Source organism: Mauremys reevesii, linkage group 2 (genome assembly GCF_016161935.1).
Source record: "Mauremys reevesii isolate NIE-2019 linkage group 2, ASM1616193v1, whole genome shotgun sequence".
NCBI lineage: Eukaryota > Metazoa > Chordata > Testudines > Geoemydidae > Mauremys > Mauremys reevesii.
Genome location: NC_052624.1, coordinates 168,604,393 through 168,623,343, shown reverse-complemented (window position 1 = coordinate 168,623,343; position 18,951 = coordinate 168,604,393). Strand labels below are relative to the sequence as shown.

Here is an 18,951-nt window from a genome sequence, read left to right as displayed (position 1 = left end):
GAGCAACCAGGAAAGATTGGAGTTAGAAACGTGGGTGGATGCTTTACAGCCCACAGACATTTCTAAATCCAAACGACATCCTGAGGAAGTGAGGCTGAGAAGGGACTTTCTCATGCAGTGTTCTTTCCCAGCTATTAACATCATTGTGCACCCTTCATGCAGCAGAAATGTAATCAGTTGTCATAGACGAAAGCTGTTTAATCTGTCAAGGAACTCAACCTTTGGATTCACACACAGTACGTTGCTGATATCTCCTCTCCATGCATTGAAGTATTATGTTCATAAGTAGTGGAATATGGGTGATGGATGGAGGTTTTCTGTCTAAATGCCTTCCACAAATTGAAAAGCATTCTGTTATCAACAGTACTTTAGATATGCATGAAGTAGTCACTCTAGGCATGTAGGACCAGGTACAAGACACTGTGCAATGGATACCATAGCCAAATTCTTTGAGCGTAGGTACCGAAACTTGGGCACCTAAGTATCAGAGGGGTAGCCGTGTTAGTCTGGATCTGTAAAAGCAGCAAAGAGTCTTGTGGCACCTTACAGACTAACAGACATTTTGGAGCATGAGCTTTCATGGGTGAATACCCACTTCGTCGGATGCATGTAGTGGAAATCTCCAGGGGCAGGTATATATAAGCAAGCAAGAAGCAGGCTAGAGATAACGAGGTTAGTTCAATCAGGGAGGATGAGGCCCTCTTCTAGCAGCTGAGGTGTGAAAACCAAGGGAGAAGAAACTGGTTTTGTAGTTGGCAAGCCATTCAAGTGTCTTTGTTTAATCCTGAGCTGATGGTGTCAAATTTGCAGATGAACTGAAGCTCAGCAGTTTCTCTTTGAAGTCTGGTCCTGAAGTTTTTTTGCTGCAGGATGACCACCTTAAGATCTGCTATGGTGTGGCCAGAGAGGTTGAAGTGTTCTCCTACAGGTTTTTGTATATTGCCATTCCTAATGTCTGATTTGTGTCCATTTATCCTTTTCCTTAGAGACTGTCCAGTTTGGCCGATGTACATAGCAGAGGGGCATTGCTGGCATATATTACATTGGTGGACGCGCAGGTGGGCACCTAAATCTATAATAAGCCTGCTTTTCAGAGGTGCTGAATGCTCACAGTTCTCATTAATGTCAACTCTGGGCTCCGAGCTTAAGAAAATTTGGCCTAAATATACTATCAACGATTAAGCAGGACAAAATATACAAAAATGTGCATCTGGGTGAATAACTGGACTGGCATTGCCTTCATTTGACTCTTCACTTGTAAGCGCTTTGATACAGGGACCATCTTCTTTGTTCTGGGTTTATACATCGCCTGGCACAGTGACATCCTGGTCTATGATTGGGGCTCCTAGGAGCTACCATAATACAAATAAATAGCAGCAAAAAAAATATCATTTGTCTATCCTAAAACTAGATTGCTTGAGGACCCCTTGTAATAGCCCGTCCTCTCATCTCATTAGAAAGACAAATAAATGACTGAAACAAAAACAGTGAGAAGACAATAGGAAAAGTAGTAACAAAATGAATGGCAAAAGAAAATTATTTCCATTTAAAACACATGGAGGGAGGAATTGATCGCAGGCTATGCAACCTTTTGACCCTAAGTCACTAATTTGGCGATGGGCCAGACTGGTAGAGAGTAGTAATGAAATATTTTACAATCTGACGACTATTCCATAGTCCTATGTGAATGTATTGATGATCTCAATTCACATTCTCGTGGCTAGGTGACAACATCATACACACACACACAAACCCACCACGGTTGACATTAATTGGTACTAATGGGATACTGATACTATTTACTTAACAGTCCCTCTCATCTGAAGATCTCTGAACACTTTAAAAGCATCAATTAAACCTCACAACATCCCTGTGAAATAGATTATTTCCATTTTACAGACAGAGAAACTGAGGCACAGAGGTGCCTGGAGAGATAAAGTGAGCTAGGGAGAGAGCTGGGGATAGAATCAAGGGGCAATAAAACACCCACAGATGACTTGTGTCAGCTGACTCCAGCTCACACCGGGGCTCAGGCTACAGGGCTACTAAATTGTGGTGCAGACGTTCAGGCTCAGACTGGACTCTCGCACCCTTCCCCCTCACGAGTCCCAAAGCCTGGGCTCCAGCTGTTACAGAACATAGAAAGGGAAGTGCTTTTATTATATTATAGAGGAAGCAATAACACTGCTTTAGAACAATGGCTCTTCATTATAGATTTTACGTTATACACTGCTTCTTTTGTCACCGCAGATTTATAAACTGCTCTTCTGTCTGCTTTGTAGCCTTTCAAAGGCTATTTCATACATAAATCCTTTACATTCCATAATATTTTGTTTTCCCAGTAAGTATGGTTCCCCACATGTCTAGTGAAGTGACAACTTCTCCCTATGAATGTATCACTGTCACACCAAATTGACCCTCACACACCCAGCACTTCTGATGAAGTTAGCACAGAAAGCTCCTTTAAAAACAAATGCTAGGAAATTTTTAGGTGGTATAGATTTCAACTGTGAAATTAGTTCAGCTCATACAAACAAACAAGAGGAGAGAAAGGCCAGCTTGTTCCAGCAGAGGGTCAGAATTTATCTCCCCAGCTTCCAACATGCACATACAGGTGCCCAGAGATTTGTCTTATCAAGGATTAAAACTATTGCTTCCTGCAGAGCAGTATTAGCAAATATTTATTTTTGGTGCAGGGTCCAGGAAGCTGGAGGGAGGAGAGGGAGAAAAAGATAGACTATGCACGTTGTCCAGAAACCTGTTCTGCCTCTCTCCTCCATTTGAATAAGCCACCGTAAAATGTGACAATACAGAGGAAACTTACAGAAACCAGTTTTGGATATAGGCATCTTAATATGACACTAACACTGTTATTTGGATGCTAAAAAATCAGCACTTGAAATTATGAACCTTCAAGCCATTTTGTATATTAGGATCAGATATTGATGTGGATAAAGACAATACCCACAATTACCTTTATAAGGGGAATAAGACATCATGTTTCAGGCCATAAACCAATTAGCTGTCAGCACTTTGGAAGGAAGATTCCCCCAGGGGCACATTATTTCATAATTGTCCAGCCTGGTGTTTCTTGCACCTTCCTCAGATGCAGTTTGTGCTGGCCTCAGAGACAAGGGGGATGACTGATCTGATGTGGTCTAGAAGGTCCTATGTTCTGATGTTTCAGACTGGTGTGCACTTGCAGGGGGATGAATGCAGTGATCTCCTAGGGTCTTTTTCCTATCCTAATTATAATGATTAGTGCTTGATTTGTTTGTAAATCACTAATATTCTAATTCCATCAGATACTCAATATTTGTGTTGCACCCTAACCCTCTAACTAGAATTGGGAAAAAAAAAAAAGATAGGCCCCTTTTGCCAAATTCAGATCTTGCTTCAGATTTACCATACATTCCAGGTGCTTGGATTCTAGGGTTTGCTTTGGTGCCATCTCTCATTTTTAGATCTGCTGGATTTTGCTTTTTCCAAGTATTTCTTATTGGGACTAATTAAAAAAATATATAGGCAAGAGCAGGAAAGGGCCATTCACAGCTTATCTTGCTCCTTTCCTGAAATCCAAAAAAAAAAAAAAAAAAAGCAGCTATATCAGACCCCAGCCATTTACCCTGTTTCCCTGAACTGAGGATGGGAGAGTCTAGACAAAGCTGAGTTTTGTGAAACCTTTGCAATTTTTGCTGAAAATAGGTTCCAGATATTCTGTAAAAGAGTTTAGATGTGCTAGAAACATTTCAGTGTGGGTTGTTGGTTGGGTTAGGTTCTCTTTCTTGAAAGAGCATTCCTAAGAATTAATGCAGTACTTGACTGCGAAGCCCTCACTCACACTGGGAAAGAGCTACTCACATGAGGCAGTCTATTAACTACACGGCAGAGTAACTACTCATCACCATGCAAGTGGGGCTGGCAGCCTGCCTTGTGAACTTCTCCCCCGCTTACCTGGGTAGGTCATCTGCATTTGGATCTCTTGCTCTAAATGTATTTTGAAGGCTCTCTCCAATTATCCTTCCCCCACTCAGTTCTCTGGTTCCCATCTCATTCTCTCACTGTCAGGCTAACTGTGATCAGCTGACTGGGAAGATGGAGGTAAGTGAACTCAAATTATCCTCTTTGGTAGCTTATTTTTTTTAAGTGACTTTTTTGGCCCATGAAAGGTGGCATTTTGAGACACAGCAACAAGACGGCTTGTCGCACATTACCTCACCTTGTTCTAGAGGGAATTCATTTGCCATTCATTCCCATTCCATCCATGGCTGTCTCTCTGCTGAGACCACCTGTAGTGCTATATATAAAGTTAGTTCTAGTGATGTAGACACCTGCCTGTGGGAAAATGGTATAAACCCTCCACTTATTTCATGTACAATATCAAACAGCCTTTAGCTTGTAATGACTTGATTACTCCTGACCTATGCTGTATTTGTTTGGCACATTTATTTTAAGCCTTTTTCATACACTTCAGCATATCATGCTTTCAGAACTGGAAGAAATTCTGAACCAGACAAAAAGACAGTCCTAATGGATCTGTGCTTCCCATACAGCTGAAATAAAAAATGCTGAAGAACTCACAAGAAATCTCATTCTCATGAGTTTCTGGACCAATTTCCAAATCTGTTTGGGTAAATCTGGATAAACGTTAATTTCTGGATGATTATTAGTGAGCATCCAAAAATTCACATATTTCTACTGAAGTCAATGGAAAAATCTTCCACTGATTCAGTAGGAGCAGGGATTTGGCTCCAAATTCTGAATGCCTCAGCTTTTGGGTCCTCATTTAGTTGTCACATACTGAGCATTCAAAAACAGAAGATCCCAAAATTAGTGGCCTTTTTACTTGCCCAAGTTATTGTCAGAAGTTAAGGGCAGTATTGGCTCTGCATTGCTAGTAACTAACTTGTTTTGGCCTGTAAAATAAGCAAATATGGCTAGAAGACAGAATAAGAAGGCATACTGATAAGAAGAGGTGGAGGTTTTAATTTTTTTTTAAAAAACATAATAGAGAGAGAACCAGCCTATGAGTTGCAGAGTTCACATGGAACATGCCTATTTGGTTTTCTTCTGCTTAAGGATGGACTTTCTGCTTTATGGAAAAAATAGGTGCTCTTTTCCACCAATTACATTTCATAATACATCCCCGATGGGAAGTGGAGGCAGGACCAAAACAGATCAATCTGATCCAGACTTGGTGCTCTAAATTCCCCCACCCCCCAAGTTTTACAGTATGACCTCCTCCTTACCCCACTGCTTAACTTGCTCAGCCACCAATTCGTTTTAGAAAAGCCTTTGAGCTACCTTCAGAAAGTACTGCCTTTTAGGGCCAGGTTCATCTCAGTAAAAATTAAGTCATGTAAATCACAAGAGTTGTCTTCTGATAACTTCAAAATAGCTGAAAACATTCTCTGAAAGCTTGTAAAACAAAACAATCTGCCCCACCACATCCTGGCGCATATTCAAGGCCAAGTTGCATAACAATAAAAATAGGGGTTACAATAGAAATACTGACACAATGTTAACTACTGCACAGTGGGAGTCACTGCACTGTTGTACCATATAGCTTTTCATTTTTCTTTGTTGTTTTTTTATTCCTCCTAACTTGAGCCACAGTGTCCATCCATCTCTAAATGTTGGCAACTTAACCTGACACAAATCCTCTGGACTAGCTTTCTGTCTTTTCCATTTTCAGTTCTAATTTCCCTTGTGGATTTGTAATCCACTCTCAGATCATTAATACCTTTCAGTGGCAAATGCTTTCCAGTGTATAGGCCACAACTGCTTCCCTCCCACCTATCTTCTTTTGTCTATTACTTCCAATAAGAAATGGAACCATTTCAACCTCTCTCCTATGTTTGCCCCTATGATTTTTAATCCCATAATGTCCATTTTGCCCTGCTAACACCATTGCTATTTGCCCAAACCTCATGTTCTGCAGACTCAGGCATCTGAGCATGGGCTTTTCTGACTAACCAGGATATGGTACATGCCAAGAAAGCTCTCCCTGACACTCATGAAAAGAGAGCAGGAATCAGAATTGGTCTGAGTAGGACGTTTGGACGTTTGTTCTTGGGGAGCACAGACTGCTTTTGTATTTGCAGTGTTGCCACTTGTCATCATTTAGTTGCGAGTCTTGTGATGCTTGGGGTTTCTCTTAAATCCCCAGAAGCAGGAATCAGGAGCTTGCATGAGACACTTGGCATTTATTCAGAACAAAAAGCAAATTTCCAGCCCTTATGGCTTCAGAGAAAAGCAAGTGCAGCAGAAACCAGAAGGCAAAGAAAAGGAACCCAACATTTATTATTATTTTAAACATCTCATGATTTTTAAGCCACTCAGCATTTGAGGGCCTGCTTAGGAACGGCAACACTGTGTGTTCTGTACAGCACCAAGCACACTGTTGTGCTTAACAAATGAATAACATCTATCTTCTTTGTTTCCTATTTCATTCCATTCCTTACTGTCTCTGCTTAGGTGAACCCCTCCCAAAAAAAGTTACTATAGACTGACTACTAGAGGAGTGCCTCATAACACCTCAATACCTCTCCCTTGTCTACTGAGACTGAGTAAAAGTTCCACAGGGCCTTGCTAGCCTGACATGAAATCTCACTTACCTGTGTGGAAGCAGGGTATACTATCCACTGCACACCATATCTCACTTCAGTGGGAGCTGTGTGAATGCAGTCAACAGGCTAATCAAGCCAACGGTCCATTAGGCCAGGATCCACAAAGGAACTTAGATACCTAGAAAAATCACAGGAACAACAATGTGATCCACAAAGCCTGAGTTAGGCAACAAGGCTCCATATAGGATAAATGGGGAGAGAGAGGCACCAAAGAATGCAGTTCACAAAAGCCAGCATGCTAGACAGGGAGCCTCCTAAGCAGGCCAACAGGGGCTATAGAAGTGCCTATCACTGCTAGCAATCAAAGAGAGAGGTTCCTGTTTGTGCAATCAGGAGGCTTAGGCACCCAAGCCATTTCTTGAGAGAATAAGTTAGGTGCCCACCTCACTTTACATAAAATGGGAGTGGGTTTGGTGTCCACTTTATACCTTTTATCCCAGAGGTGAGAGGGATATCTGAGGCCCAGGTTCAATTCCTCACTCTGGCTGACAGGGAAGAATGGTTCTGAAGATCTCCTAAGAACACTAAAACACTGAGCTATGAGATATTCCGATAGGGGGTGTGGTCTTCCAATCTATCCTGTTGAAGCTGTTTAATTGGGTATAATTAAAGAGCCACTGGGACAAAGAAGAAGAGTAAGATTGACTCTATAGCCCGGTGGTTAGGGCACTGAGATAGGACACCTACGGCCCAGTCCCCCTGCTCCAATGAATCTTTAATTACAACCTTTGTGTCACCTGCTTTGCTTTTACTATGTCCTTCTGTAATTTTTGCTGATGACAGTTTTATCCTCCTGTCATCCCAGAAATGTGTTGTTGCTTGACTACATACATGAGGGAATTGTTCTCAGATTCATGTTCTCATCAACTAACTTTTTAAAATGTTCGACACATCTTCTGATCTATGCAGTACTAGAGTGCCATCATTGGGCAGGCAGTGGGGTCTAGTGGCTAGGCCAATTGACTGGGAGTCGATAGATTTGGGTTTTAGTCCCAGCTTTGCCACTGACCTACTGTATGACTTTCACGCCACACCACTATTTCCCTTCTCTCTCTCTCTCTCTCTCTTCTGTTTACACAGTAAGCTCTTCGGGGAAGGACTTGTCTTTTAATGTGTGTTTGTACAGTGCCTAGCACAACGGGACTCCAGTTCTGGTTGGAGCCTCTAGGCACTTATTGTAATACAAGTAGGAGTAACTTGTATTCATTTTTCTCAGTTCTTCATTCTCATTTTAATTCATTCCACTAACCTAAGGGAAGTCATGTGTTTCACAGGAAAATCGAGTATTATTAGGGTTTTTTTTCATTGTCACCATCTTTATAGTAAAGGCAGTTTCATGGCAGTTTTATAAGACAGGGTTACTGCCTGTTTTGCCCGCACGCTGGCTGTTTATGTTCCTCTTCTTGAACTGCATACAGAATTCTTCTTGGTTTACAGAGATCAGATTGGGCCATTGCATTTCCAAACCAACAGTTCCCTGCTGGCCTTATCAGTTCCTCCAGCATTTAAGCTTTGATTGAAAAAAAACACATTTCTAGCCCTTGGTGGCTGGATTAGAACCTTCTGGCTGGCCTAATGCATCACTGTCTTCAGTGAATCTTCAGATGGACTAAAACAATAATTCATAAGTGTAAACTGGGCCCTCTCACCTCAATGTGATTAATTCTGGAGTCTAATCATTACAATTTCAATTCCACCATCGTTAATGGAATGTTACAGATTGCAGGCCATAAATACGGGATGGAGGATATTACCCTGGGAAGAAATGACTCTGAAAAAGATGTGGGATCATCAGGTGACCATGAACTCCCAGTATGATGCTGTGGCCAAAAGGACTATTGCAATCCTTGGATGCATAACGAGAGGAATCTTGCACAGGAATTCAGAGGTTCTATTATCTCTACACTTGGCACTGATGTGACCACTGCTGGAATAATGTAATCAGTTCTGGTGTTCCTAACTCAAATTGGAGAGGGTTCAGAGAAGAGCCAGAAGAATGATAAAGGGATTGCAAAACATGCCATAGTGAAAGGCTCAAGGACCTCAATTCCTTTACTTTAAAAGAACACTTGGATCATGGTCTATAAGTATCCACTTGGGGAAACAGAAATTTGATAATAGGGGGATTTTCAATCTAGCAGAGAAAGATATAACAACTTCCAATGGCTGGAAGTTGAAACTAGACAAATTCAGACTAGAAATAAGGTGAAAATTTTTAAAAGCGAGGATCATTAACCATTAGAACAATTTTTTGAGGGGCATGATGGATTATTCATCACTGGCAATTTTTAGAAATGAAGACTGGATTTTTTTTTCCTAACAAAACAAACAAACAAACGACATGCTCTAATTGAAACAGGAATTAATTCAGGTAGGGACTATGCCCTGTGTTATAGAGGTTAGACTACATGACTGAAATGGTCCCTTCTGGCTTCATACTTTATGAATCTATAACCACATCACTAATCATAATATCCATCTATTACGGGCTTACCGGTAGAGCCTGAGACAGTGTGTGTAGCTTGAGCATAGAACCTCCATTATTCTCCTTTTCCCAAATCTGACCCTCAATCTGCGCAAACAGAAATACAAATAAATGCTTACGATAATTCTGCAAAGAATTTGACTTTCCAGTTACTTGATAAACAAATTGAAGAACATTCCATTAAATGAGAAAACAACAACACTGCCCTCTAGTGACCATTGTAGCCACATGCAAGAAAATACAACAGTCTGCTTCAACACCTAGTCTCTGCTTAATAAAATGTAGGAGTCTGTCATTTAACAGCAAAGCTAAGACTCACTCTCTTTATCATTGCATTCCCCCCGCCCCCGACTGGGGAGAAAGTCTTGGGAAGGAGTCAAATTATTAACTCAATCTGCATCACTAATCTTGAGATATAAATAATAGGGCCTGAATCCTCTTGCACCAGTTTTACAACAATGTAATTTCATTGATTTCAACAGAGTTACTGCTACTGGGGCCCAGGAGAGCATACATATTCAGGATGCTACTTAAATCCCATTTACTTCAATGGGATTTAAGCCTCTTCTGAAAGTGAAGCACCAGCTTAAGTGCCATCCTGCATAGAATGAAGTGAAGTGAACTCCTGAATCAAAACAGTACACTGGTGGGAGACTGATTAATTCCCAGCATGAAAGGGCAAAGAGCGAAAGGATATTGTATGGTATGCCTTGCACCATGATGAAAGGTGATCTATCCTAGAAATACATAAACCATACATCCCTTCACAGCTGCAGGAAGTGAACTGTTAATAGGAATGAACTATTCATAGATTCCAAGGCCAGACGGAACTATTGTGATCATCTAGTTTGACCTATCTATGCTATCTGGCTTTTTAAAAAGCCCTCACCTGAAATCTGTATTCAGTAAAGAGGAAGAAAACTTGCTCTATTAGTAATCTTTGTATCTTAAAGATATCCCATAATGCAAGTATTATAATTACTTGATATTGATAGGGCAGTGATGAGCTGCCAAAATCTTAACAACCAGTTCCCTATAAAAAGTTATGATTTGGGGGGGGGGGAGTGGGAGAGGGGCTGGGGGAGACATACCCTTGGGGCTGGGGGCCCCTGCAGGGCCTGGGGCAAATTGCCCCACTTGCCCCCTCAGCAACCTTAGAGCTTGCAGCCCCCTCCCCTCTTACCTTGCCGGCAGCTCAAAGCAGCAGGACGACTCAGGAGCTCAGCTGAGCTGCCCAGCTGGTGCCGGCGGCTGGCCCCACTGCAGCTAGGGGGAAGGGCCGGGGGAGCCTCAGCCTCCCCAGCTGGGAATCCTGGGAGCAACAGGATGGTCCGGCCCGCAGACCGGAGTTCTTTGCCCACCCTCTGGCTCTTTAACAACCGGTTCTCCACAGAGGTCTAATTTTAGCAACCGGTTCTTGGGAACCTGTGGGAACCGGCTCCAGCTCACCACTGGATAGTACTGTAGGCCTCCAGGAAGTGTAAATGGCTCTGATACACTTTTATCACTAATACTGTATTTAGTAAATAGAACAGGATTCTTGGGTTGTAGTCCCAACTCTGCCATTGATATACTGTGTAACTATGGAAATTCACATAACTTACCTTTGTATATAAGAAATTATAGACATACCATGAAGAGGTCCATTACTAAGGATGGTGAGAAGAAAGAATCTCACTGGGCAATCTTGGCTAGTGTTACTTAAATTGTAACTAAGATAGGCAAGGGAAATAATGTGACCTATGAAGTTTTCTGTCACAGTCAATGACAAGAGGGGTAAACAATGTAACCTAAGAACTAGAGATCAATGGAAGAGCAATCTTTGAAAACAGATGAGGGTTATGTGCTCCTGACAGTCATGAGCTTCTTGTTTATTTCATCTTTTGGAACTTTTAAATCACAATCACACAAGGCTCAAGTGATCTCCACCCATTTGTACAGGAGTTGTGGCAAGCAGGCTTAGTCAAGGTAACAAACCATCAAAAGCTGGAGAAAAAGGAAATGGTTAAAAAGCACAAAATACAGTTATGTTTGCATGCTTGATAGAGATGAATTCACTTAGATACCTTTGGTTGTGAAACATTGTCCAGGTGAGTTGGTATTCTGTTTTCAGCAAAGCAATATAGCTTGTTGCAAATATATTTGGTAGCTTGTCCATCTGCAGCCTTGACACAGTAATGGTGCTATAAGCCTGGTTATACTCTCAAATAAGGTGTTTTATCCCTACCTGTTGAATGACAGTAATGTTTAATGAACATCTGAGAGAAGTTAATACAGTAACTCCTCACTTAAAGTCATCCCGATTAATCTTGTTTCGTTGTTACGTTGCTGATTAATTAGGGAACATGCTTGTTTAAGTTGTGCAATGCTCCCTTCTAATGTTGTTTGGCAGCCGCCTGCTTTGTCCACTGCTTGCAGGAAAAGCAGCCCGTTGCAGCTAGCTGGTGGGGGCTTGGAACCGGGATGGACCAGCAGCCCCCCATCAGCTCCTCCTACCAGCTCCCCACTCCTCTAAGTTCCCTGTGCAGCAGCTACCCAATAGGCCAGGGCCGCCCAGAGGATTCCGGGGGTCTGGGGTCTTCGGTGGCAATTCGGCAGCGGGGGGGCCTTCCGTTCCGGGACCTGCCGCTGAAGTGCCCCGAAGACCCGCGGCGGGGGCCCCCTGCCACCGAAGCGGGACCCACCGCCGAAGTGCAGCTGGGTCTTCGGTGGTAGTTCGGCGGCGGGGGGCCCCGCCGTGGGTCTTTGGGGCACTTCGGCGGAGGGTCCCGGAACGGAAGGGCCCCCCGCTGCCGAATTACTGCCGAAGACCTGGCTGCATTTCAGCGGCGGGTCCCACTTCGGCGGTAATTCGCCGGCAGGGGGTCCTTCCGCCCCGGAGCAGAAGGACCCCCCACCGGCGAAGACCAAGAGCGGAAGACTCTCCAGGGGCCCGGCCCCGTGAGAGTTTTCCGGGGCCCCCCAGAGCGAGTGAAGGGCCCTGCTCCAGTGGCCCTGAAAAACTCTCATGGGGGCCCCGGTGGGACCCGGGGCCTGGGGCAAATTGCCCCTCTTGCCCCCCCCCGGGCGGCCCTGCAATAGGCTAGCAATTGGAGCTGTCCCTCCCCCCACTGCCATGTGCTGCTCCTGCCCTCTGACTCAGAGCCAGGGCTGGCTCCAGCTTTTTTGCTGCCCCAAGCGGCAACAAAAGAAAAAAGAAAAACCAGATTGAAGGACCTGCTGCCAAAGTGCCGCCGAGGACTGAAGTGGGGCGACTAAGCGGCCACCAAAGTGCTGCCGCAGACCCGGACGTGCCGCCCCAACAATGGACGGACTGCCTCCCCTTTCTGTTGGCTGCCTCAGGCACCTGCTTCCTTTGCTGGCACCTGGAGCCAGCCCTGCTTGGAGCTGCTCCCCGAGACTCCTGCTTGCTGTGGGGGGGAGGGGCAGAAGAGGGGGGCTAATGTCAGGGTGTCCCCCTCTTCCCTGCCCCTGCACCCTGCTTACCCCACCTTCCATAGAGCAGGGGGGACACACAACATGGCTCAGGACGGAGGGAGCATGCTGGCAGCAGCTGCTGCAGTCTCAGCAAGCTGATCTAATTAACAAGGCAGTGTACTTAAAGGGGAAATGTGCATCTCTCTCTCATGCACATGGTGTGTGTCTCTGTCTATGTCTGTGATGCTGTCTCCCGTCCCTCCATTCCTGCTGTCTTGTAGAGTGTGAGTGTTAACCTTTGAGGGCTCAGCTAATTCCTAGTTCATCATTTAGCAGTAAGGCATTCCTTGGGAAATATCCCACCCTCTGACTCCTCCACCTCAACCAAGCTCCGCAATCATCATCACTATGTACCAGTATTAAATTGTTTGTTTAAAACTTATATTGTGTGTGATATATTTTGTCTGGTGAAAAAAAATTCACTGGAACCTAAATCTCTCATTTATATGAATTCTTATGAGGAAATTGGATTTGTTTAACATCATTTTGCTTAAAGTCACATTTTTCAGGAACATAACTACAATGTTAAGTGAGGAGTTACTGTAGTTGACAGCTGCTGGGATAGCTCAAAAGAGGTTGCCTGCTTTGGCCCCTACACCATTATAAATTGGATAAAATGGATAAACTAGTTCTGTTGCTGTCTCTTTAATGGTTTAGGAAATCCATCCCCTGCTTGCAATGAGAACCGGGTACTATCTGAAGTACTGGGTGAGAGCAGAGGGTGTGGTAGAGGGAGGAGAGAGTTTTTAGAATGATCTGCAAAGGAGCATTCTGGTGTTGGGATAATATGGACCTTTGAAAAGTGACTGAAAAAGCCATGTTTTATATTCCCTACCTCTCTCTCTCTCATATTATGTAAAGATCTCATAAGCTACTTGATTGACAGCAAGTATGGGAGAACTAAGAACTGTGCAGCTGAACATGCTTGCAATGGGCAAACATCACACACAAATAATGACAACACTTTGTAAAATTTCAGAAGGACAGTGAAGAGAGTACATAAATGTACTGGAGACCAATTGAAACTATCTCTGGTGCATTTGTATGTGGTAGTGCTATCCATGGGATAAACTGCAGCTTCATGTGACAAGTGACATTTATCAGGCACCTTTGATCTCTCACCTGCACTCTGTCTGCTAACCCATCCCCCCTGGGACTATTTCTAACATTCCAAGCTCCTAAACTTCTAGACAGCTGCCATCCAAAAAAATATTTCTGTGGCAGGGGGTGTTTCTTTCACAGAAATCTGGCATAAGAGTGAAGTGGCTGAGCATCTCTAAACTGCTTCTCATATCAGTTTTTTTTAAGGTCTCACAGCTGAAATATAACAAAAATAAAAACCCAGCAAAGTTTTGGTGCCATTTAAATAAGCTCCTTTCAGCAGTCTGGTGGTTTTGAGATGCTCCCCATGAAGAGAGCTAGATAGATGAACAATCAAACTGGTTACAAAGTAACCAGAGAAACTGCTGACATAATGCTTTGGTAGGTAACATTTTGCACAGTATAACACAGAGATACCATATAAAACAGATGTAGCTTTGTCTGGGTTGAGAACTTTCCTCATCCTATGCCTCATCATCTATCCCTTAGCCAGACAACTGGAATGTCATTAAAATGGGGGTGATTAGTTTTCAAGCAATTTTCTCTAGCTCACATAGAGGAATCTTTGTATCATTCCTCTGTGGAAGTGTTAAAGCTTTGTCTGTAAAGGAGCAAGAACACCCTGAAGATTTCACCATCACCTGTCTTCAGTTGTCAGGCATCACATCTAATTAGGTCAAAGCCTCTACATTTATGGCAGTGCATGGTAAAATGTGGCATTGTCTCTTTGCAGGCAAGGGTGGATGCAATTGCTCTATAACCTTCCAGATATTCTGCATCCAGTTTCTTCTTTGATCTATCAAAGGTAGTGAATTTGTTTGTTGCTTTCTTATTACAGATGTTTTGCTTCCTCTACTAGATATCCAAGGCCTCAAATCCCATATAAATGTACTAGCAAGCTGTGTGTGTGTGTTGTGTATAAATGACGATATGGTAGTAGTAGGATAGTGGAGGTGCATAGAAGCATTGGTTGGGGAAGAACTGCATAACGTCTATCTATACCTTATCTGCCTCATCCCAGTGTTGTTAGTCTCTCATTTTTATTTCCTTATGCAACAGGCTACAAAGCTTTAAGGAATAACAAAATATGCTTGTAACCTTAACAAATCTGAAGCTTTCCTTCCCACCACTCCAGCATTGCCACACGCTCAGGGCAAGTAGTAACATTCCCAGTTTGGTACAACAAAAGCTGTGCTGAGAAAGAAGTTACTAGATGTAACAACAACACCTAGAAGTTGTGAGCCACCGAATAAACCCTCCTTATTTTATAATTCTATCACTTTGGGCCACCTACTGCACTCTCTGAAGTCAGTGCCAAAACTTTCATTGACTTAGGGCCTGACCCAAAGCCCACTGAAGTCCTTAAATGGTGCAAGGATAGAGCCCCTTGTGCCCCAATCCTGCCAGGTGATGAGCACACTTAACTCTCAATTAAATCAATAGAATTGAGGGTGCTGAGCACCTAACATGGGCTGGCTCATAGTGTCTGTATACAGTTCTGTTTTGCAGTCCAAGAACAAGGTGGCTTAGCTCCCAAGTTAATACCTGTTGTACGTAGGAGATGGGAGTGAGTCACAGCTGATGAAGTGATTTCTTTTTCTTATTTTGGCTAAAGAGGACTATGGAAATCTCTAGTCCCCTTCCAAAGCCTTTCATTAAAAGCAGCCCATAAAGCAGTCTCTGGAAGTTTTGGGAGGCCTTTAAAAATTTAAATTCTCTTTTATTGAACAAATGGACAGGTTGAAAAGATTCAGAAAATAATTAATTTGTAAATAATTAAAAGTAAAGTGAAGCTCAGTGTGTTTCCAAGCTCTGGGTAATATTGAAGTAGCATTAAACAATTTCAAAGGAAATTTAATGTGAACAGGTTCTTTGAAATAATTGGGGAAGAGAAAGGTTTGGCTATCAAATTAATTAATGAAGAATTATGAATGTCCCCTGTTGAACTCCCCCCTCCCCAACAACATTTTTAATCACATGCATCTAAGTGAACACATTTTAAAAAAATTATATTTGCTTTGCAGACACATGCAGGGAGCTGTTATTTTATATGTGTATTTTATTTTTGCCAGAGGCATGCATATATATCTACACACACCCACACCCCCCGAGAGTATGTGAAGGGTCTGCTGACTGAATACTACAGTTAGCCAGGATGGTGTCCCTAACCTCTGTTTGTCAGAAACTGGGAATGGGGGACAGGGGACGGATCACTTGATGATTACCTGTTCTGTTCATTCCCTCTGGGGCACCTGGCATTGTCTGACAACAGGATACTGGGATAGATGGACCTTTGGTCTGACCCAGTATGGCTGTTATGTTCTTACAGAAAATGTCTTCCTTGTCAACCATCACCACCACCTAGGCAGTGCAGAGGTACTAATATTTCAAAAAGAAACCCATTGGGGCAGGTTGAAGGCAACCAAAGCTGAGACATAGCAACAGTCTTTATGTAAAAAAATGGCAAAAATATAAGACCCTAGCATGGACACTTGCACCTATGCAGGGTCCTATTGACTTCAGTGAGACTCCACATGGACACACAGATCCACCACACTTGTTTGTTTCAGTGCATAATCAGGGTTTAGGACTCTAATACCCTGAAATGCTCATGTCATTATAATCACTTGTGTTTGGGACCATTACTAAAGAATAGTCTAGTAGTAATTTTCATGGTGGAGAAGAAATACTTGTTTCCTATGCTTTAAAAGCCTATATGGGAGGGCATGCATCTGGTGATTATTCATGGAACTTTGAGAAAGGTCTCCAGATTTCTGCTTCAAGTTCTCCTGGTGACTTTCTCTGTGGAGTTCGACAAACCACTTTGGCCAGATCCATACTTGTGTATATCAGGGTAGCTTTGTTGATCTGAATGCTGGTTTCAGCAGCCTGTGTAACTGATACAGAGGGGCAGTAGCTGCTATTCAGCCCATGTATCCTACACCTTGATCCTGAGTTGGAAGATTTCACCTCCACACTGCCTTCAACTTCCAAACTCTACTGCCATAGTGCCTGGTGACTCTAGCTTCATTAACTGTTTTTAAAAAGTGCTGAGATCACAAGATAAAAATTGTGATAATATTATTTGGTTTACAAATTAATTTGAGGGGCTCATATTGTTCAGTTGGGCTGGTCCTGCAGTGCTCTGCCAAAACTCCCACTGACTTCAAATAGGAGGTTTCTAGTGTGAGGAAAGCAACATTGAGTCCTTTGCTTAGTAAATGTCAACAGTTGTGATGAGTATTATGAATGAGCTGTGCATAAAAAGTAATAGTTAGACCTTCATAGGCTAGAGCACTCTGGGATACCCTGTGTGGAGAGGCCAACCCCAATCATTTCTATACTTGTGGCTTCTCTCCTCCCCCCTCAGTGTCCATGTTTGGTTTTTCTCTTTTATTTCTGTTATTGGTCCAGTCACCCAAGTTTAGGGTTGATCCAACTCTTAACGGATGTCTTTCTTCTGATTTACATGAGGTAAGCTCCCTGCCTAATTAAGGTTAAAAATCTGATGCTCAAATAATAACTAGACTTTTAACACCATCAGTTTAGGACTAAACAAAGACTGTGAATGGCTTGCCAATTACAGAACCAGTTTCTCCTCCCTTGGTTTTCACACCTCAGCTGCTGGAACAGGGCCCCATCCTCCCTGATTGATCTAACCTCGTTATCTCTAGCTTGCTTCTTGCTTGCTTATATATACACACACCTGCCCCTGGAAATTTCCACTGCTTGCATCCGAAGAAGTGGGTATTCACCCACGAAAGCTCATGCTGCAAAATGTCTGTTAGTCTATAAGGTGCCACAGGATTCTTTGCTGCTTCTACAGAACCAGACTAACACGGCTACCCCTCTGATACTAGACTTTTTGGTTACTATAAAGTAGAATTTATGGAGAAGAGTGTAACAGACTGACATGTATGGTGCCCAGGCACTAGCAGAGTGGAACATTTTTTAGTCAAATAGTTACTTCACTGAAAAAAAAAATGCAGTTGGGGGGGCAGGGAGGAGGAGGTGACTCACCGGAGTTGTAGCTTCTCTCCCAGCTCCAAAACATGTACTGCCACACCCACTCTTAGTCAAGAAAGACTATTTTCATAACAGGGGTTAACAAATACAGTCTTAACTTAATCTTTGGCAACAGGCTTCAGGCCACCTCACTCAGGGATCTCTGGCACTCCAGCCTGTCAGCCTCCCACCCTCCATCAGCTCTGCTCCCCCACATTGGAGCAGATACCACAGGGCTGCTTTCCTGAGCTCCTGTCCCCTAGCTCTTGGGACCCACCACAGAAGCTACCTTCCCTCCACTGTGATGTCATCTTCCCCAGGGCTCAGCCTATCACCATCCTTACATCTCTCTATTAGTAGCTCTTTATAGACCCAGGTGTAGCTGAGCCCTCTGTAAAGCACTGGATTGGGTTCACCTGCTCCAGTCTATGGGCACTGGGTTCAGTCTATCCACAGAGAGCAGCTACCCTGTGACACTGCTAATTTGAGTTGAATTCAGCAGCTACTTTCAGAGGAATTAAAAAAAAATGAGGATTGTTTTTTAAAGAAAAGGTGATATAGTTTGGCACTTTATAAACGATCTGTTCTGAAACAAACCTTCATTTCAAAATATTGTTTCAAAATGACATTTGAAAGGTTTCATTCTATCGAATGAATGTTTTTTAGGATTTTTATTTTGGTGAGAAAAACCAAAAAAATCAGGTGCAGTTTGTGAAATGAAACATTTTTTCCCCTGGATGTTTTGGTTCAGCCACTGAACCAAAAAAAAACCAGTTATTAGTTCAGCTCAAGTAACTAGAGTATTTAAACAATAAAGGGATTCCCCTCCCCCATCACCAGAAACCAGCTCTGAAGCCCAATGAATAAACTTTAAATTAAGCCCCAGCTGTACTTGCTGAGGGAGGTGAGACTATCAGAAAAGCCAAAAAATGATCTTCTGTTTAGGCAGTTAGCTAAGCTTGCCTCAGCTGCAGGTTACTCTTTATTTACCTTGTAGCTTGCATATGAAAAAGAGCACTTTTTTTTTCTGATGCTCAAAAATGAACAGACACATTACATTTAATACAGCCAACCAAAGAACGTCAGAGTAAACAAAATCAGTATTTATTCTAAAATGTATAATTTGTGTACATTGTTGCTATATATTGTTCACAAGGGAACACATCCCCCAGATACAAGTGCTAATCTACAAAACCATATTCCAAAAATAAAATTGTGTTACATAAGCATCCACACATTTTCTAGTCCTAGCTC

At 42.8% G+C, this 18,951-nt stretch overlaps 1 long non-coding RNA gene across 1 annotated transcript in view; it reads right to left on the bottom strand.

Annotated features, from left to right (window-relative positions):
- The window catches only part of LOC120397651, a 92,814-nt gene extending 83,620 nt beyond the window's left edge, over nucleotides 1–9,194 (bottom strand). Inside the window, exons 1-2 of the long non-coding RNA XR_005593916.1 lie at nucleotides 9,124–9,194; nucleotides 6,618–6,747 (exon numbers count right to left, since the gene is read on the bottom strand). This is a non-coding gene — a long non-coding RNA (uncharacterized LOC120397651). The remainder of the gene's footprint in view (nucleotides 1–6,617; nucleotides 6,748–9,123) is intronic.
- Nucleotides 9,195–18,951: the final 9,757 nt, after the last annotated feature.